The 16,808-nt window shown below is 42.5% G+C and overlaps 1 long non-coding RNA gene across 2 annotated transcripts; it reads left to right on the top strand.

Moving 5' to 3' along the window:
• Window positions 1-12,729: 12,729 nt before the first annotated feature.
• LOC130989015 (uncharacterized) lies at window positions 12,730-16,344 on the top strand. 2 transcript variants are annotated; one of them, XR_009090402.1, is made up of 3 exons: window positions 12,730-13,579; window positions 15,535-15,598; window positions 16,109-16,344. It is a non-coding gene; the product is annotated as an uncharacterized LOC130989015 (long non-coding RNA). The 2 variants fall into 2 exon arrangements; XR_009090401.1 differs by lacking the exon at window positions 12,730-13,579 and having other exon boundaries at window positions 13,588-15,598.
• The last annotated feature ends 464 nt before the right edge of the window (window positions 16,345-16,808 follow it).

Here is a 16,808-nt window from a genome sequence, read left to right as displayed (position 1 = left end):
TTACAATATTATTGTTACGAACTATATGCTTTCATGTTCTTACATGTTTAAATTGTTTACTTTCAGATTTGTCTATGTCTCCGATTATTAGTATTCTAGCCAACAATCCTCTCACCGGTCCTAACTATACCGAATGGAAATGCCACATAATGTATATTCTTGACGCTGATGAGCACAGTTTTGTGCTTACTACTCCACGTCCCGCGGCCTTAACTGATCAGTCAACTGATGCGGAACGTGAGGCGCATAGGAGGTGGCACAAGTCAAATAATATGGCCAAGTGCTATATTATGATGACTATGTCGCAAACTTTGCAACTCCAGCATCAGGGCATGGACGATGCGACTACGATCATGTTAAATCTCTCTGAGGTTTATGGGGAGTCCGAAATATCTGCCCGCTTTAACATCATGAGAGAAATCTTAGCATGTGTTATGAGCGAGGGCAGTTCTGTGCACGATCATGTCATGCATATGATAAATTTGTTTGACAGGCTTGATCTGCTAGGAGGGGGTATCGAAGGCGAAGCCAAAGTCGATATCATCCTCAACACTCTCCCCAAATCCTATGAGAACTTCCGTCTCAACGTCGTTATGAGCAAGGCCAACTATACTCTTAATGAGTTGTTGAATGCTCTAGTTACGGCGAAGGGAGTCATGGGCACGCGAAAAGGGAAAGAGGTTCTTGTCGCTGCCAAAGGATCTACTTCTTCGTCGAAAGGCGGGAAAAAGAAGTGGAAGGGTCCAAAGGGCAAGAATGACAACGAAGCTAGTGGGAGTGGCAAAGCCAAAGTGAATGGCCCTAGCGGCGGCGTGAAGAAGCCGACGGGAAAAGGGAAGTGCTTCAAGTGCGGCAAGACTGGGCATTGGAAGAAAGATTGTCCAATGCTCAAGGCAAAGGGACAAGCTACGTCACAAGTTCTAGTAACTGAGACATGTTTAGCTTCGTTTTCTACTCATTCATGGGTAGTGGATACGGGGGCAACTGATCATGTTTGTTACACCATGCAGGGCTTCAAGCCGACAAGGGAGCTGGGAAGTGATGAGATCACCATCTCCATGGGCAATGCGTCGAAGGTCGCAGCTGTTGCTATTGGAGAGTTATCTTTATGTTTTGGTGATGACATTTTAGTTTTGAGAGATGTTTTATATGTGCCGGAGTTTCGGCGGAACATTATTTCTGTTTCAAAATTGTTTATGGATGGATTTTCTGTTACTTTTGATAGAGGTGTTTGACGGAGCTGTCGTTTGAGCTTCGCGCAAATAAAATATCCTGTGCCCACAACTAGACTAGCTAGCGGTAAGTCCAAAGTCGAATCCACAGGGAACTGAGCAGTAATTTCTCCTGCAAAGGTGTCACTAAAAAGGATTTGTATTCTGCAGTGTTCTGACCAAAACGTGGTTCTGGGCAGAACGGGTATCCAACCTAAACTGAAATAATAAAGGTAAATAAATCAAATAACAAAACAATTCTGACTTGGGTTCGAATCACTAAACATGAATTAACACTCGATCATTGGTGCAAAGATTAATCACTATATTCGCATACCAGTGGTTATAGGCAAAAGAATTGTTGTGCCCCTATTGTCACTTGTCACGCACACAAAAACCCCTTGCCCAATCTATCCTTTCAGTTTATGATCCCTTAGAAGGGTCAGCTACTGGAAATCAACTACCCCGGGCAACATCCACGCTCTCTGCGATGGTCTATCGCTAGTTGTGCTTTGCCCAGAATGCTTTAAGATCTAGATAGACCCACTTGACTCTTACGCCGATATTTCACAGCAGTCACGGCTCCAACACCAGTTGTACAATTTTGGAGGTCGATGGCAACTCGCCTTATGCCCAAAGTATTACTTGTGGTCAGAACTCCCTAGTTAACTAGTGACCAATAATTTAACCAAGTTGTTTCAACCTTTTTGGAATCAAACCTAGTGTATCGGGAATATGCTCATACAGTTATTATGCCCAAATTAGACCTCTCGAGTTTATTCATTCATGCTTAGATCATCTTCCCCAAATCAGAATATAAACTTAGCCAAACATAAAGTAAATAACACAAGCAAAAGATATAAAGGAAAACATAAAGTAAAAACTGAAATAGAAACTTACTGAAGACAGAAGGGTACTTACGGCCAAAAGTGCCGCAGAAAGCATGAACAGAAAATTAAACAGCTATACCCATAAGGGGCGACTACTCCTACCTAACTATGGAAAGTAAAACTACAGCAACGGTCTCTCAAAATTCGTGCTCCCTCTCTCTTCTCTCCTGCGCGCTCCCGAATGGTTCACAGCTATGTGGTATTTATAGGCAAGAGTTAGGGCTACACAGGCTGGGCCCAAAATGAGTGGGCTGGAATTAGGGCTCCTTCTACCCGAGATTGCATCATGATCTAGAGGTTGATTTGTTCTTATCCAAACCTCAAGAGATAAGGTTTTGGATATCTTTCATTCTCTACATCCTCTGCACTCTTCTTCTCTTCCCCGTCTGTACCTTCTGCCCAGCTGATTCCGCTGCTCTGATGACTCCTCTATTCGGAGGATCCCTCTGGTCGAAGCTTGACTTCTCTGCCCTGGCCGACTCCTCTGCCCTGGCAGACTCCTCTGCCCAGGAAGACTCCTCTGCCCTGGCAGACTCCTCTGCCCTGGCCGACTCCTCTGCCCTGACCGACTCCTCTGCCCTGACAGACTCCTCTGCCCTGGCCGACTCCTCTGCCCTGACAGACTCCTCTGCCCTGACAGACTCCTCTGCCCTGGCACCTTGATTCCTCTGGCAACTTGACTTCTCTGCCCTAGCAGACTCCTTTGCCCTGGCAGACTCCTCTGCTCTGGCAGACTCCTCTGCCTTGGCCGACTCCTCTGCTCTGGCAGACTCCTCTGCCCTGGCAGACTCCTCTGCCCTGGCACCTTGATTCCTCTGGCAGCTTGACTTTTCTGGCCAAGCCGACTCCTCTGCTCTGGCACTTTGATTCCGCTGGCAGCTTGACTTCTCTGGCCAAGCCGACTCCTCTGCTCTGGCATTTTGATTCCGCTGGCAGCTTGACTTCTCTGGCCAAGCCGACTCCTCTGCTCTGGCATTTTGAGTCCGCTGGCACTTCGCTTCTCTGCCCTGTCTGTACCTTCTGCCCACGATTTTCTTCTGGTGTAACTGGATCCTGCGCAGTACTTATGGGCAAAAGGTCGGTTTGCCCAACATCCTGCTTCTCGGACTTTTGGTCTTCAAAACAAGCTTTTGAGTGTCCCAAACTCCTCTGCTTCAAACTCATGTGTCTTACGCGGAATGCAGCAGCATTATGCCTTGAAAGCACCTTCTGCCCAAAGAACGGGCCTGCCCTGGAACAACGCCCTCCCAGGCGACAAACTCTAGCAAAACAAAGGAAAAGGACTCTATCTAGACCTAAAACACACAAAAAAAAACGAGCACAAACATGGGCTCATCACACGCACACACTTTAAACACGATTGTCCTCAAGCGTGCACATGCAATTATGCCCAAAAGACAGACACAAACAAAACGGACAAGACTCGATACAAGGGTTAGCACAACCAAAACGTAATACAAAAATGCAAGAGAATATCTAAGCAAAAACATGCAAGCAATAAGAGACAAAAAAAAAATCATGCAATGCCATCAATTGAGTCAAGAAGGGGTCTGTGGGCGTAAGGATGTTCCTCCCCATCGCTCATACTCTCAAGTGTTTTTGGGACGTGTTTACGCTCGTGACATCTTGCTAGGTTTTGCCATAGGCTTGCCTATCTTCTATTGTCTCCCCCTTTAGTCAAAGTTTTAGGTGCATCTCATTAGGTCTTTTATGGGTTGTAACGTGGCTTAAGGCATAAGGTGAGAATTTTTGGTACGAGGCTAAGGTCATTCTGAACTTCATTCTGGGCAACAAACTTCCCAGATTTTTAAGATCTCTTGCCTATTCTTGCGGGCATAAGCACATACTGACCAAGACATTAACTTTTTTTTTTTTTCATTTTCTTTTCTTTTCTTTCTCTTTCTATTCTGGACTTTTCTTTACTTTGGGATTAGATGTCCCATTTTGCAATTTTTGCACTAGTCCTGCCCATAACATCTACTACACTATCTTCCCTTCTTTTGCCCTTAAGTTCAGTTTGACCAGGACGGCTCAAATTTGGGCAAATTTTATCAGTGAATTCAAATGAATTATTAAGCTCAAAAGGGTTCACAAGTGATAGATGTAGGGTTGGTCAGTTTGGCTTTGTGGGCTAAAGAAAGAATTGCCTAAATCATTTAACACACCTAGACTATGTACACAGGGTTCGACTAAGAATCAAGGCAAGTTCTAGCATTACCCTAGTCAAGATGTCAATTTTCACACAAGAAAGAAAAAGCTGTTATGGGCATAAGACAGCATATATCAAAGCTCAAAACCTCACACGGTATGCCCACAGCCCTATCCATCGTCCTCAACTACATACGGCATGCATTGAAATTCAAATCTCAAACTACTTGCACAACAAACTCAGAATATAATCATGCATATTTGATTGCAAATCGAAAGGCTAACCACAGGACAAAGAAATGACGCTCGGCCCACCCCACACACACACTTTGCCTTGGGCAAAGTAGGTGTGTAGAGGGGGTCGAAAAACAGACTCAAAACGAAAACAAAAGGAAACAAAGACCAAGGGAGGGTTATGCCTAGAACAGAGTTCAGGTGGGCACCTGAATCCAGTGCTCGCTAAGTAGGCAAAGAGTGCTTTTCTGATCTCCATCATTATGGCTTCTGTTATGCCCATACGGGCGTCATTACTTGCTCTCAAAGGGGCAGGGCTCTTTGACTTCTCCTTGTTCTTACTTGCTGGGGCAGATGGCTGAAAGATTGTTGTGGGCGTAACCTCTTCAGGGGTGGTGAATCTAACTCTCTTGCCCTTGATGCGCACGTCCTTCGGGAGAACCATGCTGAAACACAAACAAAACACATAAAAAACAGGTATTCCTCCCCACTCACACACTTTGCCTTAGGCAAAGGGTGTTAGAAGGAGGAATACCAACAACAAACAAAAATAAAAAGGGAGACTCTCCCCACACACACACTTTGCTTTGGGCAAAGTGGGTGTTTAGAGGGGGTCAACCAAAACAGACACTACGAAAATAAAAACAAAAACAAGAAAGAAGATAGAGACGAAACGGACTCAAAACAAAACAAAACAAAACCATAGGAGGGTTATGCCCAAGAGGAGGTTTCAAGGGTCTCTTCATTACCACATCTTTCACGGTTGGATTGAGCTTTGGTTCATGAACTGGAACGTCATCCTCCTCCATGAGAATATGATGCATGCACACGGTCTGGCTTATGCCCTTGATGTCCGCTAGGGTCCAACCTATTGCCTCCTTATATGTGCTCAAAATCTCTCGGACTTGTTCCTCCTCTGTTGGGCTCATTTCCAAATTGATGATCTGGGGCAAAGTCTCATTCTCGCCCAGACAGATGTACTCCAGGTGCATGGGGAAATTCTTCAATTCGAGCTTGGGTGCTCTCTCGAGTGGCGACACTAACTTGTCCTCTGTTCGATGGTGAGAATATTAAGGGCTTCTGTGTATCCCACTTCCTCCTTGAGGATATCCATCGTTCCAGCAGCTTCCTCCATATCCTCGTTCTGGGCATAGTCCTCTGTCAGGCTTTCTTGGATCATAACATCCGTTTGGTCGAGGAGTGCTTTCTGGGGCAGGATATCTTCTCCACTCGTCAGCATCACAGCATTCACCTCCACCTGGGCAGGAAGCTTGCCCTGCTTCTTTTCAATCCGAGCGATCGTTTGGGCAAGATGGGATAACTGGGCATTGATATTCTGCATTCCTCCCCTTGTCTCCATCATGAACTTTTCGGTTTCTTGCTGGAATTTCATGCTTTCTTGTGCCATCATGTGCACAAGTTCTGCCAAGGAAGCCCCTCTTGCCTGTGAAGGCTGTTGTGGGCATTGCTGTCTGTAGGGCTCAAAGAGCTTCTGGCCATATCCTCCATTGTTGATTCCCAGCTGTCCCAAAGCATAGACTTCTTCCACATCCTCAAAGAGTTGAGGGCATTCGTCCGTTGCATGGGTGTATGCCATACAAAGTTGGCATGCTTCAACCGGCTTCTTGGTCAAAGGAATTTGGTTGCTCATGAACTTCTCCAAGGCACTGCACAGCTTGTCAATCTTATCGTCTTGGGCAGACGATGGTTCTGGTGGTGGCATTCTCTCTATTGTGCCTTCTTCATCCCTTGAGTCCTCCGCCATATTAGCTATAAGTTCGAATGCCTCTGCCGCCGATTTGTTCAAAATGGATCCTCCACAAGCAGCATGCAACCATTGCCTTTCTTGCCTTCGAAGTCCTCCCACAAAGTATCGAACAAGATCGTGGGCTGGTATTTGATGTTGTGGGCATTTGGCTAGCATTCGTTTGAATCTTCCCCAGTAGTCATATAAGATCTCTCCATCCCCCATCTTGATGTTGCTTATTCTAGTCCTTAGGCTTTGGATCCGGCTGACTGGGAAGAACCTTTCGAGAAACTTCTGCTGCAACTGCTACCAGGTCGTAATGCTGCTTTTGGGCAAAACGTACAACCAATCCCTCGCTCCCTCTTGAAGAGAGAACGGAAAAGTAAGGAGTCGGATGTACTCAGCAAGCGCAGGAGATGCGGTGCGGATGGTTCCACAAGCCATCTCGAAATCTTGCAAGTGCCGTATAGGGTCCTCTCCAGGCATATCACTGTATTTGGGCAATATCTGGATCAGGGTGTGCTTCAACTCCCAATTCCCAGTGATATTGGGCAACACTATGCCCATAGGTCGGAGGTTCAGATTGTTTGGGAACATCATCTTCCGAAGGGTCCTATCGGTTCGATTGTCTTCTCCGGCCATATCACCCTCTTGGTTCCTGTTCAGCTGTGTCTCTTGTTCTGCCCAACGTCGTTCTCCATTGTTTCGGTGTGCAGTCCTTTCGATCTCGGGATCAAACAATAATAGCTCCTTGTGACCTGCACTCCTAGTACAACTCATACACAAACGTTAAGGCAAAACTCACACAAAATTTCGCAAAAGAAATTACTAGCGCACTCAGTTCCCCGGCAACGGCGCCAATTTGACGGAGCTGTCGTTTGAGCTTCGCGCAAATAAAATATCCTGTGCCCACAACTAGACTAGCTAGCGGTAAGTCCAGAGTCGAATCCACAGGGAACTGAGCAGTAATTTCTCCTGCAAAGGTGTCACTAAAAAGGATTTGTATTCTGCAGTGTTCTGACCAAAACGTGGTTCTGGGCAGAACGGGTATCCAACCTAAACTGAAATAATAAAGGTAAATAAATCAAATAACAAAACAATTCTGACTTGGGTTCGAATCACTAAACATGAATTAACACTCGATCATTGGTGCAAAGATTAATCACTATATTCGCATACCAGTGGTTATAGGCAAAAGAATTGTTGTGCCCCTATTGTCACGTGTCACGCACACAAAAACCCCTTGCCCAATCTATCCTTTCAGTTTATGATCCCTTAGAAGGGTCAGCTACTGGAAATCAACTACCCCGGGCAACATCTACGCTCTCTGCGATGGTCTATCGCTAGTTGTGCTTTGCCCAGAATGCTTTAAGATCTAGATAGACCCACTTGACTCTTACGCCGATATTTCACAGCAGTCACGGCTCCAACACCAGTTGTACTATTTTGGAGGTCGATGGAAACTCGCCTTATGCCCAAAGTATTACTTGTGGTCAGAACTCCCTAGTTAACTAGTGACCAATTAATTAACCAAGTTGTTTCAACCTTTTTGGAATCAAACCTAGTGTATCGGGAATATGCTCATACAGTTATTATGCCCAAATTAGACCTCTCGAGTTTATTCATTCATGCTTAGATCATCTTCCCCAAATCAGAATATAAACTTAGCCAAACATAAAGTAAATAACACAAGCAAAAGATACAAAGGAAAACATAAAGTAAAAACTGAAATAGAAACTTACTGAAGACAGAAGGGTACTTACGGCCAAAAGTGCCGCAGAAAGCATGAACAGAAAATTAAACAGCTATACCCATAAGGGGCGACTACTCCTACCTAACTATGGAAAGTAAAACTACAGCAACGGTCTCTCAAAATTCGTGCTCCCTCTCTCTTCTCTCCTGCGCGCTCCCGAATGGTTCACAGCTATGTGGTATTTATAGGCAAGAGTTAGGGCTACACAGGCTGGGCCCAAAATGAGTGGGCTGGAATTAGGGCTCCTTCTACCCGAGATTGCATCATGATCTGGAGGTTGATTTGTTCTTATCCAAACCTCAAGAGATAAGGTTTTAGATATCTTTCCTTCTCTACATCCTCTGCACTCTTCTTCTCTTCCCCGTTTGTACCTTCTGCCCAGCTGATTCCGCTGCTCTGATGACTCCTCTATTCGGAGGATCCCTCTGGTCGAAGCTTGACTTCTCTGCCCTGGCCGACTCCTCTGCCCTGGCAGACTCCTCTGGCCTGGAAGACTCCTCTGCCCTGGCAGACTCCTCTGCCCTGGCCGACTCCTCTGCCCTGACCGACTCCTCTGCCCTGACAGACTCCTCTGCCCTGGCTGACTCCTCTGCCCTGACAGACTCCTCTGCCCTGGCACCTTGATTCCTCTGGCAGCTTGACTTCTCTGCCCTAGCAGACTCCTCTGCCCTGGCAGACTCCTCTGCTCTGGCAGACTCCTCTGCCTTGGCCGACTCCTCTGCTCTGGCAGACTCCTCTGCCCTGGCAGACTCCTTTGCCCTGGCACCTTGATTCCTCTGGCAGCTTGACTTCTCTGGCCAAGCCGACTCCTCTGCTCTGGCACTTTGATTCCGCTGGCAGCTTGACTTCTCTGGCCAAGCCGACTCCTCTGCTCTGGCATTTTGATTCCGCTGGCAGCTTGACTTCTCTGGCCAAGCCGACTCCTCTGCTCTGGCATTTTGAGTCCGCTGGCACTTCGCTTCTCTGCCCTGTCTGTACCTTCTGCCCACGATCTTCTTCTGGTGCAACTGGATCCTGCGCGGTACTTATGGGCAAAAGGTCGGTTTGCCCAACATCTTGCTTCTCGGACTTTTGGTCTTCAAAACAAGCTTTTGAGTGTCCCAAACTCCTCTGCTTCAAACTCATGTGTCTTTCGCGGAATGCAGCAGCATTATGCCTTGAAAGCACCTTCTGCCCAAAGAACGGGCCTGCCCTGGAACAGCGCCCTCCCAGGCGACAAACTCTAGCAAAACAAAGGAAAATGACTCTATCTAGACCTAAAACACACAAAAAAAAACGAGCACAAACATGGGCTCATCAGTGTTTCTATCATGAAAAATAACAAGATCATTTGTTCCGGAATTTTGAACAATTCTCTCTATACTATTACATGTCCTATTAATAACTCTGTCCATGTTGCATCTACATCACAAATCTATCCTAATCCAAATAAAAGGAAATGCTTCTCTCATGAACAATATACACATGCTTGGCACCTAAGGTTAGGCCACATCAATCTAAGTAGGATTCAAAGGCTCGTGTCAAATGGAGTGTTGAAAGACTTTCAAGCTGTTCCATTTAGAACCTGCGAATCCTACATAGAGGGAAAGATGACGGCAAGGCCTTTCAAGGCAAAGGGGAATAGGGCCTCGCATGTGTTAGAATTGATTCATTCTGACTTGTGTGGACCGATGTCCACAAGAGCTCGTGGAGGGTATGAGTATTTCGTCACTTTCATTGACGATTACTCAAGATATGGGTATATTTACCTGCTTCAACGCAAGTCTGAATGCTTTGAGAAATTCAAAGAATTCAAGGCGGAAGTGGAGAAGAGATTGGGTAAATCTATCAAGTCATTGCGGTCTGATCGAGGTGGCGAATACCTCGGGAACGAATTTTTGCAATACTTGTCAGATTCAGGGATTACATCCCATTTGACTGCACCGGGTACTCCCCAACAGAACGGTGTAGCGGAGAGAAGAAATAGAACTCTTTTGGAGATGGTAAGATCAATGATGAGTTATGCATCATTGCCTATTTCGTTTTGGGGATATGCCTTGGAAACAGCGGCTTACTTGCTAAATCTAGTACCGTCCAAATCGGTTCCTAAAGCTCCCATCGAGTTATGGTCTGGGCGCCAGCCCAATTTAAGCCATATAAAGGTATGGGGTTGTCCTGCATACGTGCTAGATAAGGAAGCGAAGAAATTGGAACCTAGATGTGAAGTAATGCTGTTTGTAGGGTATCCTAAGGGAACGAAAGGTGGTTATTTTTATAATCCTAAGGATCAGAAAGTGGTTGTTAGCACCAACGCACGATTCTTGGAACAGGATTATATAGATAATCACAAATCTAAGTCCGAGATTGTCCTTCAAGAAATCGAAGGCAATGGACAGGCGATTCCATCACCACAGCCAAGTGTGCAAGTGAATGTACCACAGGATACTGCACAAACCATTGTCACAGTTGTACCACCACCGCTTCGTCGTAGTGGGAGGGTTATCGTTCAGCCCGATCGATTTATGTTCTTGGGAGAATCTTCGGATCTTCTTCCTGGTGATGAACAAAAGGATATCGACCCTGATAACTTTAGACAAGCGATGAAAGATGTAGATGCAGATTCTTGGTACGACGCCATGGTTTCTGAAATAGAATCCATGACTGCTATGGATGTATACGAGAAAACCGTACTGCCAGATGGCTGCTTAGCTATAGGTAGTAGGTGGGTATACAAGAGAAAGCGACATTCGGATGGCGAAGTCGCAGCTTTCAAAGCTAGACTGGTGGCGAAAGGTTATACCCAGGAACAGGGTATAGATTATGATGAGACCTTTTCGCCGGTTGCCATGCTTAAATCTATCCGAATACTCCTTGCCATAGCAGCCCACATGAACCTTGAGGTTTGGCAAATGGATGTCAAAACCACTTTTCTGAACGGTTTCCTTGAAGAAGGAAGGGATATCTATATGCAGCAACCCGAAGGGTTTGTGAAGAAGGGCGAAGAGCATCTAGTTTGGAAGCTGAAGAAGTCCATTTATGGACTTAAGCAAGCTTCGAGGTCATGGAACAAGCGTTTTGACGAGGTTATTAAATCCTATGGATTTACTCGTTGTGAAAACGAAAGTTGCGTGTACCGCTTAGATGCCGATGGTGACGTGGTTTTCCTTGCACTTTATGTAGATGATATCCTCCTCATTGGCAACAATGTCGAGCTATTGTCGGACATAAAGAAGTGGTTATCCGAACAGTTTCAAATGAAGGACTTAGGAGATGCAGCGTACATCCTGGGGATCAAGGTTGTTCGTGATCGCCAGAAAAGGATGTTGAGCTTATCTCAAGCGTCTTACATTGATACTGTGATTGCTCGTTTTAGCATGCAAACTGCCAAGAAAGGCTTGCTACCTTTCAGACATGGCATTCCTCTGTGTAAGGACATGTGTCCTAAGACGCCTAGTGAGGTTGAGAAAATGAGGAAGGTACCATATGCTTCCGCTGTAGGTAGCCTCATGTATGCAATGCTTTGCACGGGACCTGATATTTGCTATGTCGTTGGCATGGTTGCTAGATATCAGTCGAACCCTGGACCAGGACACTGGACTGCGGTAAAGCACATTCTCAAGTACCTGAAAAAGGACTCGAGATTATAGGCTAGTTTACCAGTCAGACAGTCTAATTCCTTTGGGTTACACCGATTTGGATTTCCAGGCTGACCGGGATGAGAAGAGATCTACCTATGGCTATGTGTTTACCTTGGGAGGTGGAGCCGTATCATGGCGGAGTGCAAAGCAGAAGTGCATTGCAGACTCCACCATGGAAGCCGAGTATGTAGCTGCTTCCGAAGCTGCTAAAGAGGTTGTATGGTTCCGGAACTACCTCTTGGATCTAGGAGTGGTGCCTAATTTGCCTAAGAGTATCATAATTTACTGTGATAACTCGGGTGCAGTGGCAAATTCTAAGGAACCCAGGGGCCACACGGCGACCAAACACATAGAGAGAAAGTACCACATCATACGAGAAATCGTAAGCAGATGAGATGTGCTAGTTGAGAAGATTGATACATTGGTGAACTTAGCCGACCCTTACACGAAGAGCTTGCCGCAAAAGGCCTACGAGAAGCATGCACGAGGGATGGGATTGCGGTTGATGCCACCCACTTAGAGAAAAACTTTCAGTATAAGTGGGAGAAGAAGTGAAGGTGTTTGTTGTAATAGCTAGTATTTAGACACATTGTATACTAAAAGTTTTGCTTTAGTATAAGTGGGAGATTGTTGGATTTGTATACTGAAAGCAAGAACGTTTTATGCTTGTATACAATGATTCCTGTGTTCACTATTTTATCTCCTATCTGATTGTGTTCATGATTGCATATGTATGTTCTTTATCTCTATAAAAGTAGATTATTGTAACACCCCGTACTTTTCCTCATGTTGTGGGATAGTGTCTTAACACTAATAAGAGTACTGAGATGTCGAAATACGAGACTATTTTTTTTTTATGAGCAGATAAGACAGATTGTCTTTTAAATATAGATACGAGTGAATAAACCGATGATGGAATTAGAGTGATGAGATTTGAGAAATGAGTTGAGATAGAGATGCTGATTGAATTGAGCTGAGATTTTATTTTATTTCCAACTACCGGGAATAGAGTTACCGGATACTGAATTATTAGAGATTGACTGTCCTATTAAGAAAAATAGGAATAATGAGTTGGAAATAGAGTCGAGGAAGAAAGAGTGAGAAACCTTGATAAATTAAGTCGGTCAAAGAGACGTCTAGCTTATTTGAGTCTGCCGACTGTTTTGATGTGATGTTATGTGAATTTACGTGACTGAGTGATTATGTGATTTTGTGACGTGTGTCAATATGACCATATTATTATGATTTTTATTTGAAACCTTAGCACTTGGGAATTTTTATTAAGTTTCCAAAGAAAGTGCGGCTTATTTTTACCAAGAAATCGAATGATGCCGGTTTATGGAAATTTTTCCAAGCATAATATTTTTTAAATTATTTTTCCTATGATGAGGAATATTATAATTGAGTGAGTGCACTAATATTAGTGCTATAATTATTTTATTTTGGTCACATGAATAATTATACTATGGTACTTTATTAATGAGTAATATTTCCATAGTTTTTGTGATTATTATTTAATCACCCTTCTCACATGATTTATTTTTAATTTCCCAAGTATGAGACTAATTACTAAAATTTACTAAGTGTAGAGATTGAGAGAGTAGAGATTTAGAGAGTAGAGATTAGAGAGAGTGTAGAGATTATGAGAGAGAGAGATCAAGGCAATTAATGCCAATATTCACTAAGATTGCCAAATCTTCTATAAGATTAGCAAAATCCTCTCAAATCTTTCAAGATAATTCTCTCTCTCACTCCACCCCAAATTTTCGATCACCACCTTCTCCCTCCCTTCATCTCTCTACTTTCCACCATTGACAACCATTAACAAGACCTTCGGAGCTTCACAAAATCACACCAAAAACACAAATCATCCTCTAAATCTTACACTAAACACTTCCACCTCCTTGAATCCAAGAAGATCTTTGGAGTTTGATCTTCAAAGTTAGAGAGAGAAAGTTTGGTTTTGGGTGTAAGTTTGGGTAAGTGATCTCCATATTCATAGATTAGACTTGTTTGAGATTATATATAAGTATTCTTGAGAGTTTGAAGCAAGAAAACCACCCCCTTCATTTTTCTCTAAATTTTCGAAAATATGGGTCTTATACCCTTTAAAAAATTTTCTTTTTCTTTCCTTGAATTGGGGTGAGAAAAATGATCTATGATATGTTTGGTGATGATTGATGTGTGTTTTGCAAAGCTATGCTTTGAGAATTGAATTTTCGATGGAAGTTAGTTTACCCAAAAATGGGAAATTTTGAGTCAATGAGTTAATAGATAAATTGATGATGTAAATGAGTCTATGAGATGTATATGATGATGATTGATGGAGTAAATTGAGTATATGATGTCAAATGATGATTTTGATATGAGTTAGTTTACTAAAATAAGGGCTATGTGTATCTATGCTCTAATTTGTAAATTGATGGTTTATATGTGAGTTAAATGGGTTAAGATTAATAGATATATGATGAGATTAAAGATCCATGTGAGTTCATAAAATTTCAAAGAGTTTAGTATAATAAAAATTGGGACTTTCTTGTCTATGTGTTTAATAAATGATTTGGCTTAAGATATGTGTAATTGAGCATGATGTTGGTGTTTTAATATGTTTGATTAAGTCTTTTGGAAGCTAAGTAAAATTTTGACTTGAGTTAGTTTATGAGAGTTTTTGAGTTTTCATATTTTGAGAAGTCAATAATTGATAAAATGAGGTCTAATTTGCTTTATGACCATTTTGTGAAGTTGTCATGTTTTGTTGAGAGTTTATGTGAATATATGAGTTTTTATTAAAGTTTGGTTGGTATGATTAAAAGGGATTTATGTGTATAAAATGAGTTATATGAAGTATGAGGTCATTTTGAATGATTGAGTGTTTTTAAGCATGAAATTGAGAAGAGGATTGACTTGATACGTTTGTAGAAACGTTTTCCTTGAAATTTGAGTTAAGATGTAAAAGAGGAGAGTTAATTTGAGTATGATGAGTATTTTAAATGTTTTGAATGTTTTTGAGTGTTGTATGTGTTTAAAATGAACTTTGATTGGTTTTCTTTGAAGAAATGTTGAATTGAGCATTTAAGAGTTTGAGATGAGTTTTGGTGATTTTTTCGTAGGCTACTGACCTACTGTGATCGACGGGTTGTCGATGTCTTATGGCTTTGAAAATTTTACAGCATGTCCCTACATGAGTCTTGAGCATACCGGTAAAATTTCAAGTCATTTGGACTTGATTTACTATTTTTAAAAAAATGCAAAACCAAATCTGCACATTTCTACCGGGAATTTCAGAGAACAGGGGACAAAGTCATTCATTTCAGTAGCTTCCTGTGTGATCTAGCTTTCCCAATTTTTATGGTATCAACCTTACTGTATGTTCTAGATATCCACCAAATTTGAGCTCAGTTTGACAACGTTTACTATTTTTCAAAAATCAATGTTTCCGATTGCTCAAAACTGCCGAATATGGTAGACCGTGGTAAAAACGCCATATCTCCCAAACCACTTGGCGTTTCTGACTCTACTTTTTTTTGAATGAAACTAGACTCAAATACCTTTCTTTTGGTATGAGTCTGGAGTCCAGAAGATGTCGGAGTCAGAACGTGTTAAATTTTGAAGTTGAGTCAGTGGGAAAACAGAACATGATTTGTTGATGTTTGATTGTATTTTCTTATGTGCCTTATGTGTTTATGTTGCTTAAGTGTTTTAATGAGATTAGACGAGTCTTATATGAGAGATAAATCGAGACTTAGAACCATGATTTTCTTGAAACCTATCCTTGGACTTAAGGATTTGAAATGAGTGAAGAAGTTTATGTAGAGTCGATCAAGAGATAGAATATAAGATAGAGCATGAGTTAAGGCATGAGTTTTTGTCGTTGAGTTCTAATCGAGATTCATTTTATGACATGAACCTTCGATGATGACGATGATCCCTGAAGACACGAGCAGAGCAAGGAAGTAAGTAACTCCGCTTTGACGGGAGTGTTTGAGTAAGGTCTTCAGGTGGGCAATATTTTGAGTATACATATATCATACGAGCTTTCGAAACTGTTTTGATGATGTTATGAATTTATCAAATGCTTTGAGATAAATGATATTTGAGAACTGTTTGACTTGCCGATTTTTGTTGATAATGACTTGTGTGTTACCCTCTACTGAGACGAATTCGGTCCTGCCACAAGCGGGATTTTGTGCACAGAGGTGACTGTGAGCCGTCTTCGGGTCGGCCGGTCATGGTACTTGAGAGGGAGGCCTACTTCTCAGTACCTTTGATAATAACGAGTTGTAGATGTGGTGCATACATGTTGAGATCTTTGACTGCAGTCGTTTCTTTATGATATCATGATTATTAAAACTGCTTACACAGGTTCATTTACGCTAAATTTATTCCTGTGTATTGCTGAGATGGGGCAAGTTTCAAACCTATAGCTCTAAGAGCACATTTCTTGTTTTTCGGCGTTTGCTCACTGAGTATTATGTACTCATGCCCTGCATGTATTTCTAAATATGCAGGCTAAGCGAGGAGCGAGATTGGTCTGGTGCTAGTGGGGGAAACGTTTCAATCGATGTAATTATGTTTTCGTATTGCCTTCATGTTAATAGAGTCTTGAGGATTGAGATACTTTGTTTTCTTTTGAAATCAAGCAATTTACTCACGGTTATGTGTCTTCATACATGTAATCGATTCGCCTTTTGCTGCGATACTCTGCATTTTATGATTCCTTATGAAAAATGAGCTATACCCGTTTTATTTTTGTTCGTGAAATTCCTGATAATTAAAAAGTTATAACGACGTTGACAATTTTACCCTTGGGTTCATTTATGATGATTTTCCTTAGCATGATTTGATGCGAGCTTCCGCTTGATGTTCGACCTATTCTTCTTATCTTTTATTCTTTTAAAAATAGTCGTATCGATACTCGTACCCCACTATCACTAGTGTCGGGAATCGGGCTGCGACAATTATATGGTGTGTTGTAGATCACAGAAGATCGTATAATTGGAATAACCTTAAGAGATATAATATAATCACAGCTGAAATAACTCTAGGACAAGTTATTGGTTTAGGCTGCGGTATAGATGGAAGTAGTTTGTCTTGACTACTTATCTATACTGGTACGTTATACGTATTGATAGGACCACATTGAGATATATTCTTCTATCTGACTTAAGTGAAGAATTAGAGATCTCGGTGACTTATAAGATCTTAATA

This window comes from Salvia miltiorrhiza, chromosome 6 (assembly GCF_028751815.1).
Source record: "Salvia miltiorrhiza cultivar Shanhuang (shh) chromosome 6, IMPLAD_Smil_shh, whole genome shotgun sequence".
Taxonomy (NCBI): Eukaryota; Viridiplantae; Streptophyta; class Magnoliopsida; order Lamiales; family Lamiaceae; genus Salvia; species Salvia miltiorrhiza.
Note: the sequence above shows the minus strand (reverse complement) of the source record. Positions and strands in the feature narration are given on the sequence as shown.